Here is a 9,214-nt window from a genome sequence, read left to right on the forward strand (position 1 = left end):
GAGCTTTAAGTCAACTTTTTCACTCTCCTCTTTCACTTTCATCAAGAGGCTCTTTAGTTCTTCACTTTCTGCCATAAGGGTGGTGTCATCTGCATATCTGAGGTGATTGATATTTCACCCAGCAATCCTGACAGACTGAAAACCACAATCACAGAAACTGAAGATTAGCTGTACTTAAAACAATCAAGGTGACACTGGTCAGACCAACATGACTAATTTCAAGACGACTGTAGCTCTGACTCTGCTCTTTATACTCATAGCCCTCTCCCTCTGCCTATAAAAGTTCTTGTCCACTAATTGTCAACAGTGGGGACAGTCAGCCTTTGGACAGGTGCCCACCCTCCCCCCACTCATACATACTGGCATCTAAAATAAAGTTCTTTTCCACCAACCTGGTCTCTTTATTGGCTTTTGAGCAGCGAGCAGCCAGACGCCCCCCACCCCTTCAGTATCACTTTTTGGCCTTCTATGGTCAGCCTTTGAACTATCACAGCACCGGCCATGGTGAGAGGGGAGTGACTTTAGTGTTATAATGCACGATCAGAGACCAGACCACGCTCAACACCATCTTGATTAGCTGGATCAAGCCAGTTTCTGTGGGATCCTGTTTTTCTCAATATATGCGCCCCTCTTCCTTCCTGTCTCAAAAGCATGGATACATTGTTTCCATAGTGACAAGGCCATCTTAGCCTGTCATCTTGAAGACCATACCTGTGTATGGGGTTACACAGGGTTCTCTGTGTATCCTGATGCCTATGTCCTTCCCTTTCCCATTTAAGCAATACCAGGTTGTCTTCCTCAGATGAAGGGCACCAGGGACTCCCACTTATTTCAGGAGCAATATCAAGCCCCAGCCAAGAGGGAGTTACCTTATGCATTAAAGAAAACAAAACAAACAAAACTGATTATATCAATACCTTTCCTATTGAACATTCAGGAATAGGGAGAAATTGGCCTCTTTCTCTTCATCAACATTATCTCCACAGGTAACAAAGGAAACAGTCATTAAAGGTAAGGTGGGGCCCTTAATATTCAGGGAGGCTGGGCTGTGATGGAACAGTCATCAACAAAGCCCATCAACAATTCCCCGGGAGTAAAAGTAGAATCTGGATAATGAAATAAAGTGTCACTTTTTTTCTCTCCCTTTGTGCTGAGTCTTGTTTCACTTGCTCACAGGGCACCTCGTGCAGAAGCCTCACACCTGGCCCTTCAGACAAGACTCCCTGGTGTGAAACAGCTGCGCTGACACTTCAGGTCTGAGGGCTCTGTGTGTCTCTGTGCCTGGCACTGTGATTCAAGATGGCAGCAAGGGGGCCATGTGGAGAGATGCTGAGCCCAGCATTATGATTCAAGATGGTGGCCCCAGGGCCAAATGCAGAGACTGAGCCCAGCTCTATGATTCAAAATGGTGGCAAGGGGGCTGTGTGCAGAAATGCTGACCTAGCATTACGACCTGGAGCCACGAGCAGCACAGCTGAGCCTGTCCTGTGAGAACCCCTCCATCCCCTAGCTGACAGGAATCACACACAGCAGTCCCAGGAGTGCTATTAGGAGAGAGTGTGTCCTCTAGAGCACATTCTATTGGGACAAGCCACACCTGGCAGAGGGGCTTCCCAGGTGGCTCAGCAGTAAAGAACCTGCCTGCCAGTGCAGGAGACTCGCTTTGATCCCTGGGTCAGGAAGATCCCTTGGAACTGAAAATGGCAACCCATTCCAAAAATGCCTGGGAAATCCCACTGACAGAGGAGCCTGCAGGGCAAAGAGCCAGACATGACTGAGTGACTAAGCACACACACAACCTGGTTAAAGGACTCCAAGCCCCCCTTTGGGTCTGACTGGAAAGGGTCAGTAACAAAGTAGGAAGAAATCAAACCATCTCTGTTTTTCCTGGTGACTCAGATGATAAAGAATGTGCCTGCAATGGAGGAGACCCGGGTTTGATCCCTGGATTGGGAAGATCCCCTGGATAAGGGAATAGGCAACCCACTCCAGTATTCTTACGTGGAGAATTCCATGGAATTCTGGTGGATGGACAGGGAGGCCTGGCGTGCCGCAATTCATGGGGTCACAAAGAGTCGGACACGACTGGGTGACTGAACTGAACTAAACTGAACTAAACTGAACTAATAGCCCATGGAGTTCCAAAGAGTCAGACAAGACTGAGTAACATTTTCTAGCAATGAAAGTTACTGCCATTTGGGAAGAAATGAGATCTTTTGCTTCCAACAGAGGTCCTCTCTTGGCTGCAGGGTGAAATTACCTGTGGGGTTTTAAAAAGCGTTGCCTCCTGCTTTATCTCTCCCAAGATTCCGATGTAACTGAGATGAGGCTTCAGCACTGGGATTTACAGAGCTCCCCTCGTGATTTTACAAACCACAAGCCTTTGCCATGTTTAGCTATAAGGACTCTATCTGGACGAGGAACAGAGTAAACAAATCAGGTGATTCTGTGTCTAGGGTGTATGAGGTGGGTGAGGTGAGGGTCTGTGATACCTGTTGCCCGCTGAGAGGTCTTACTGGCCCCTCATTCCATGGCCTTTCCAAGCTGCTCACCTGGATACATGGATTCTTCTGCCCCCTGGTGGTAATGTTTAGTATAACACAGTTGTCCTTGGAAGTGTTTTTTTTTTTTTTTTTAAATTTTATTTTATTTTTAAACTTTACATAATTGTATTAGTTTTGCCAAATATCACAATGAATCCACCACAGGTATACATGTGTTCCCCATCATGAACCCTCCTCCCTCCTCCCTCCCCATACCATCCCTCTGGGTCGTCCCAGTGCACTAGCCCCAATATCCAGTATCGTGCATCGAACCTGGACTGGCAACTCGTTTCTTACATGATATTTTACATGTTTCAATGTCATTCTCCCAAATCTTCCCACCCTCTCCCTCTCCCACAGAGTCCATAAGACTGTTCTATACATCAGTGTCTCTTTTGCTGTCTCGTACACCGGGTTATTGTTACCATCTTTCTAAATTCCATATATATGTGTTAGTATACTGTATTTACGTTTTTCCTTCTGGCTTACTTCACTCTGTATTGGAAGTTTTATAGGAGCCCAGCCTAGTTGGCCTTCCCTGGTGGCTCTGGTGGTGAAGAATCTCCCTGCCAGTACAGAAGCTGCAAGGTTCAATCCCTGGTTCGGGAAGATCCCCTAGAGAAGGAAATGGCAACCTATTCCAGTATTCTTTTCTGGAGAATCCCATATTCACAAAGGAGCCTAGCAGACTACAGTCCATGGATTCACAAGAGTCGGACATGACTTAGCGACCAAACCACCACAGCCTTAGTTCACCACAAACCTGAGCCTGAGTCCCAAGGTGTGGCTTGCTGGGAGGGAAATCTTAGGAGCCATACAGGATGAGCAGCTCAGCAGTAACTTCAGGAGTCTCTCCTGCATAGGGAAGCTCAAGGAGCTCCAGGCCACTGGCCAAGCACAAGTCTATAACAGCTCTGTGACTGGAGTCTTCCTGTGCCTGGGGTCTGAGTGGTGTGTGTATTCAGTCATGATGACTCTTTGGGACCCCATGGCAGAGGATGGGATTTCCCAGACAGGAATACTGGAGTGGGTTGCCATTTCCTCTTCCAGGGGATTTTCCTGACCCAGGAATGAAACCTGCATCTCTTGGGTTTCCTACAGTTGCAGGCAGATACCTTACCACAAGCACCCCTGGGGGGGGGGTGTTGAGGAAATTGGTTTTATCAGCCAGTGACAGGTGCTTCCCAGCCTCAGTGTTAAAGAATCGGCCTGCCACTGCAGGAGACACAGGAGAGGCAAGTTCCTTGTCTGGGTTGGGAAGACGCCCTGGAGGAGGAAATGGCAACCCACTCCAGTATTCTTGCCTAGAGAATCCCATGAACAGAGAAGTCTGGCAGGCTACAGTCATAGGGTTGCAAAGAGTCAGATGTGACTGAGCACAGCCAGTAACAAGTGCCTATGATATCGAGCATCAAGAAGTGCAAAGGTGTAAGGTGATGAGCATCCCAATAAACAGCAGCCACCACTTATTCTGCTCAGTGTGCCAGGATGTGTTTTTACTTAACTATCACATTTAATTATTTTTTGGTATATAAAAAGTTATTACTATCATGCTTTCTTCATCCAAATTTATGATCTTGGTCTTTCCTTCTTGCCTTTGTATAAGGCCAAAAGAGAGACACTGGCTAATTTGACAACCTTAAAGCGGACTCCAGGAATGTCACCAATGGCATGACCTTTGCAACCAAATCCAGCAACCAGAATGTCATCATTTTCCTCAATAGAATTCAAGTAACCATCACTGGGTACAAAGGCTGTGATTTTTTGCCATTCTTGATGAGCTGAACCCTGACACATTTCCTGATGGCAGAATTTGGTTGTTTGGCTTCAACTCCTACTTTTTCGAGCACAATTCTCTTGGCATGAGAAACGCCTCCAAAAGGGTTGGCCTTCAGGGCTGTGCCCAAATGGGCTTTCTTGTACTACTTACCATGCCGCTTCTGAGCTTGTCGGTGGTTACAGAAATTCCTGGCAGTATGAAAACCGTGACACTTGCTCATTCTGCCAGTGTCACGGGCCTGAACAAAAGAATATCATATTTAATTTTAACACAAGCTCTGAGGGTATTAGAAGCCCCATTTCACAGCACTTTAAGACCTTGATCAATGTCATAGGACTCCTAACTGACAGATGCAGCCTGTGAGCCCAGGCAGCTGGGACCACATTCTGTCCCCACTCCATGTGTGTCCCGCGGGACCAGGAGTTCTCCCTGCCCAAAGACCGCTCAGTGGCTTCAGCCTGACTCCCTGGGTGGGCCCATGAGGTCCCTCATGGCGCTCACAGTCCCTTTGCTCCTACTGCCCCTGACTCGGGTCCTTCCTTCTGCAGGGCAGCCCCCGAGAGCCCCACGGTCGGCAGGAGGACACCCTTGTCCCATTCTGGTAGCTTCTCCCTGCAGCCAGCTCCCGGGGGTGGGGTCAGGCCAGGTTGTGAGGAGAATCAGGAGAGAAGAAGGAAGGGAGTGAGCTCGTGGTCAGCACTTACCTCTGACCTGGGACTCCCTCTCTCTCCCTGACACTTCCCACCACTTGTGGCAGCTCCCCTCCATGCCCACCGCCCCCCCTTCATTATAAGTGCTCCTGTAGCTCTGCTGTGGATCAGAGTCACCAGAGGAGGGGTCAGAATGCAGGTTCCTGGGCTCTACTCCCAAAGATCTGATCCAGGAGGTCACATAGTGGGGCCTGGGAATTTGAATTTTTAACCAACAACCCAGTGGGTTTTGATGCAGGGGGGTCCTCTGAACAAACTTTGAGAAGCATTTAACAGACCTGTCACTCACATCCGTGGCCCCAGGTCAAGAGTACAGATGAAGCCCATACTACACGTTTAAACAGTTAAAAGTTATAAATCAGTCAATCAAAGTTGTCAAGTACACCTTCCTAACTATTAAAACCTGGCAGATTGGGTTTTGGACACTGAGCTCCAAGCCAGAAGGCGGGACAGCAGAGGGAGGAGCCGCCCCAGCCCCCAGCCCTCCCCCTGTTCTTCCCACCTCTGGCTCTGACCCTCTTTGTGCCCTGAACAATCTGCTGCTCAAGAAAGAGCACCCCCAGCCTTCAAGACCAAGCTCAGACCACCCTCTTCCGCCCCTTAAAGAGCTGAATCTTTACCTCCTGTCAGGCTGGGACATGGGCCCCGGGAGGGAGGCGGGCACTGGCTCTGGGAGCAGGGATTTGGGGGTCCAGGTGCTCAGAGTATGGCCTGGAGGGGGTGGGGCTCCAGGTGGCCACACCCCCTGGTCCTCTCTGCCTGCCCCTGGGGAGGGTGCAGCCACAGAATGATGGAGCAGGGCTTCTAAACCAGCACTTCTCTGACTATACTGGGAGCAGGAGTCACCTGGGATCCGGAGATTCTGAGTCAGTGGGTCTGGGTTAGAGACAAGATTCCGTGTTCTAACAGCCTCCCAGGGTAGGCCAAGGACGCTGGTCCACAGGCCTGGCTTAAAATAGCAGGGATCTGGAGCATGGCGGGCGGAGTTTTCCTGTAAAGGACCAAGAAGTGTTTTTCCAGGCTTTGGGGGCCTTATGGTCTCTACTCAGGAAAACATCTACTTCTGCTTCATTGACTATGCTAAAGCCTTTCTGTGGGTCACAACAAACTGGAAAACTTAAAGAGATGGGAATCCCAAACCACCTTATCTGTCTCCTGAGGAACCTGTATGCAGGTCAAGAAGCAACAGTTAGAGCCGGATATGGAACAACTGCCTGGGTCAAAATTAGGAAAGGAGTATGACAAAGCTGTACATTGTCACCCTGATTTAATTTATATGAAAAAGAATGTATGTATCTGTGTAACTGAATCACTGCTGTACAGCAGAAATCAACACATTGTAAGTCAACTATACATAAATAAATTTTTAAATGAACAAAAAAAAAGCTAAGGGTGTCATTAGGTTCATTATAGTAATGTTTATTTTGGTTACTTGATTAGCCTGGTGTTTGCCAGATATTTCTACTTAAAAATATAATTCTTCCCTAAAGAATTAATCTGAGAAAATATTTTGAGTCCTTGAAAATGCCATGTCTTCCCCAACCCCCAAACATTCACTGTCTATTCAGCCAATGATGAAATTTGTCTGAATTATTTATGACAATGATGGCTGCCATATGGTACTTTTATGTAAATCTGTTTAGATTTGTGAGTTGGCATTCTACTGCAAAAAAAAAGAGCTTTCCCTTCCTCCTATTTTCTGTCTTATTGGAATCAATATAAATTCAGATTTTAAAAAAATTTTATTGTTGTGAAATGTAGGGTTTAAAGACCCTCAATCCTCTGTTTATCATTACTCGTGACATTTCTAATGTGATTTAAACTACATCTAGGAGACTCATTCTTTGTCTAGATAGTCTGCAAAATGTAATTTTAAAAATGTTTTTCACATAATGTTCTCCAGAATTAAATATGATTAGATTTTGGATCAAACACTGTTTTGGAATACCCCAAGCTTCCACCTATTGGGATGGATACTTGTGAGCATGGTTGTTGAGTGAAAGAGTGAATTTAGTCAGAACTATTCAATGTAAACTTTGTGTAAAACATTCTTAGTGTGTCTTAACCTTGGTTCTTAAAACACACAGTCACACACACACACACATACACACAAACACACAATCCCAGTTTGACTCGTAAAGCAAGTCAGATGGGTCTGAAGTACAGATGGAGGTCTCATCATGCTGGGCATGTTATTCCTTCTTGTAATGTTATTTTTTAGGTCTGAATTCAAATAAATATATGTTTATCCCAGCTTTCAACACACATTGCTATTTTAGTTTTCAGAAAAAAAAAAATTCCTTAGAACATCAGGTTTAAAAAACAAAAGCTCAGTTAATCCCTATTCTTTCTGTTTTTAAAGGAAAATTAAGAGCTCACACATAAAATCTTGTGTTTAAAAAACTCTGAATAGTTTTAAAGTAGCCTGTTGTGTTTCCAGGTACCTTCTTCAACTTTAGGACAATGTTGCTGATTCAAAGAAAGGAAATTCAAGAATAGCATCAGTATAAATACATGCACAGTATTAGCTTTGGTGGGGGGGCACCTCTAAACGTAAAGAGAAATTTAATTATTTCCAACTTTTTAATGCTATTAAAATATTGATAATGTACAATAGGGCCTTTTGAAAGCCCATATGGTCTCATTTTAAGCATAAGTAAGATGATAACAATTAATAACAAGGGTAGAGCTGGAGAGGGTAGTACTGATCGACAGCTAATCACATATCCAGCATTGTTCAAAAGCAGTGTTTCTCACCTGTCTGGGATTAAGCATCAGTTTTATCTAATTTCACATTTTCAGTCCATTGTGACCTAATCACTGAAACACTGTGCACAGCTAGTGTGCAACTCAGCCCTGTGCCCCTCCCCCTGCAAGTGCAACAGTCACACTGGTCTCTGGGATGTTCAGGATCCCACCATCCTAAGTGCGGATGTCACAGCAATAGCTGATGGCTCTGAGTTTCTAGCTTTCTTAAATTTCCTGTGCATACTTCTAGCCTGGTTACAAACAGTTAACGGAGTGGCACTAGTGCACAGCACATTGGGCGTGTCACTGTCATAGTTAATCTTTGCATCAGCCCTCTGAGAATCATACTATCCCCACTTCAACTTTCAGACAAAGACGCTGAAGCACAGTGGACTTCCCAATCTTAAAAGCCCATGATTAGCAGGAAGCTGACATCGTATCTAAACCCAGTTAGTGTCCAGAGGAGCCCGGATTTGTCCTTGGAAGGCTGACTCCAGAGCTTGTGCTCCTCCCCATGTGCTGGTGTCATTTTAACAAGAGGAACAGTCTTGTTTAGCCCATCAGATGAGGACCTCCTCAAATACACCTTCTACAGTCCACAAACCTCCTTCATCCACACCCATTTTGCTCTTTTCTCGTGGTGATTAAGAATCACCAAGGTCAGTGATTCCACCCTGTGTCATTGGATGCTCCTGGTCCATCCATCATCCCAACCAAAGCAATGGTTCAAGAGCAGGAATTATATTCATTTTCCAGACAAAGTAGCTGAGAGGCAGAGGTTAAGATACTCTCCCAAGCATGAAACTAAGTCTACATGGCTGTAGGGTGTCCAGAGCCCATTTTATTAAGGATGGTGCCAGTTTATTTCCCTGGAATCTTGGCTGGTTATCGGTTTCCCGTCACTCTCAAGTGTCCCACTCTGGACAGTACATTCTTTGGGCACCCACACTGCTGGTGAGAGCAGAGAAAGACCTGACAGGCAGGTCAGTGTGACTGACTCCAAAGCCAGGGCTGTCTGTTATCCCAGGCTACCTCTTAGAATTTCAAAATTATAAATTTGAAAAGGAAGGTTTGTTCTCAGTCAACATTTATTCATTCAACAACCATTTACTGAGCACCCCCTACATGATGCACACTGTGCTGGAAGATGTAATTAAAAAGCGGATAGGGCATAATTCCAAGTCTTACTCTCACTTGATTTAATGAGAAAACAGACCACGTGTGAACACTCACAATCAGGGTGAAAGTGAAAGTGAAGTCGTTCAGTTATGTCCGACTCTTTGTGACCCCGTGGACTGTAGCCCACCACCCATGGGATTCTCCAGGCAAGAATACTGAAGTGGGCTGCCATTTCCTTCTCCAGGGGATCTTCCTGAGCCAGGGATCGAACCCAGGTCTCCTGCATTGGAGGCAGACGCTTTAACCTCTAGGCT

At 46.0% G+C, this 9,214-nt stretch overlaps 1 protein-coding gene and 1 pseudogene across 3 annotated transcripts in view; both read right to left on the reverse strand.

Annotated features, from left to right (window-relative positions):
• The window catches only part of LOC109566912 (ATP-binding cassette sub-family C member 4-like), a 727,713-nt gene that overhangs the window by 551,083 nt on the left and 167,416 nt on the right, over positions 1 to 9,214 (reverse strand). The gene's annotated exons all lie outside the window — the stretch shown is intronic.
• On the reverse strand, positions 3,676 to 4,761 carry LOC139186150 (small ribosomal subunit protein uS12-like; annotated as a pseudogene).

The sequence above is a fragment of the Bos indicus genome, chromosome 12, assembly GCF_029378745.1.
Source record: "Bos indicus isolate NIAB-ARS_2022 breed Sahiwal x Tharparkar chromosome 12, NIAB-ARS_B.indTharparkar_mat_pri_1.0, whole genome shotgun sequence".
Taxonomy (NCBI): domain Eukaryota; kingdom Metazoa; phylum Chordata; class Mammalia; order Artiodactyla; family Bovidae; genus Bos; species Bos indicus.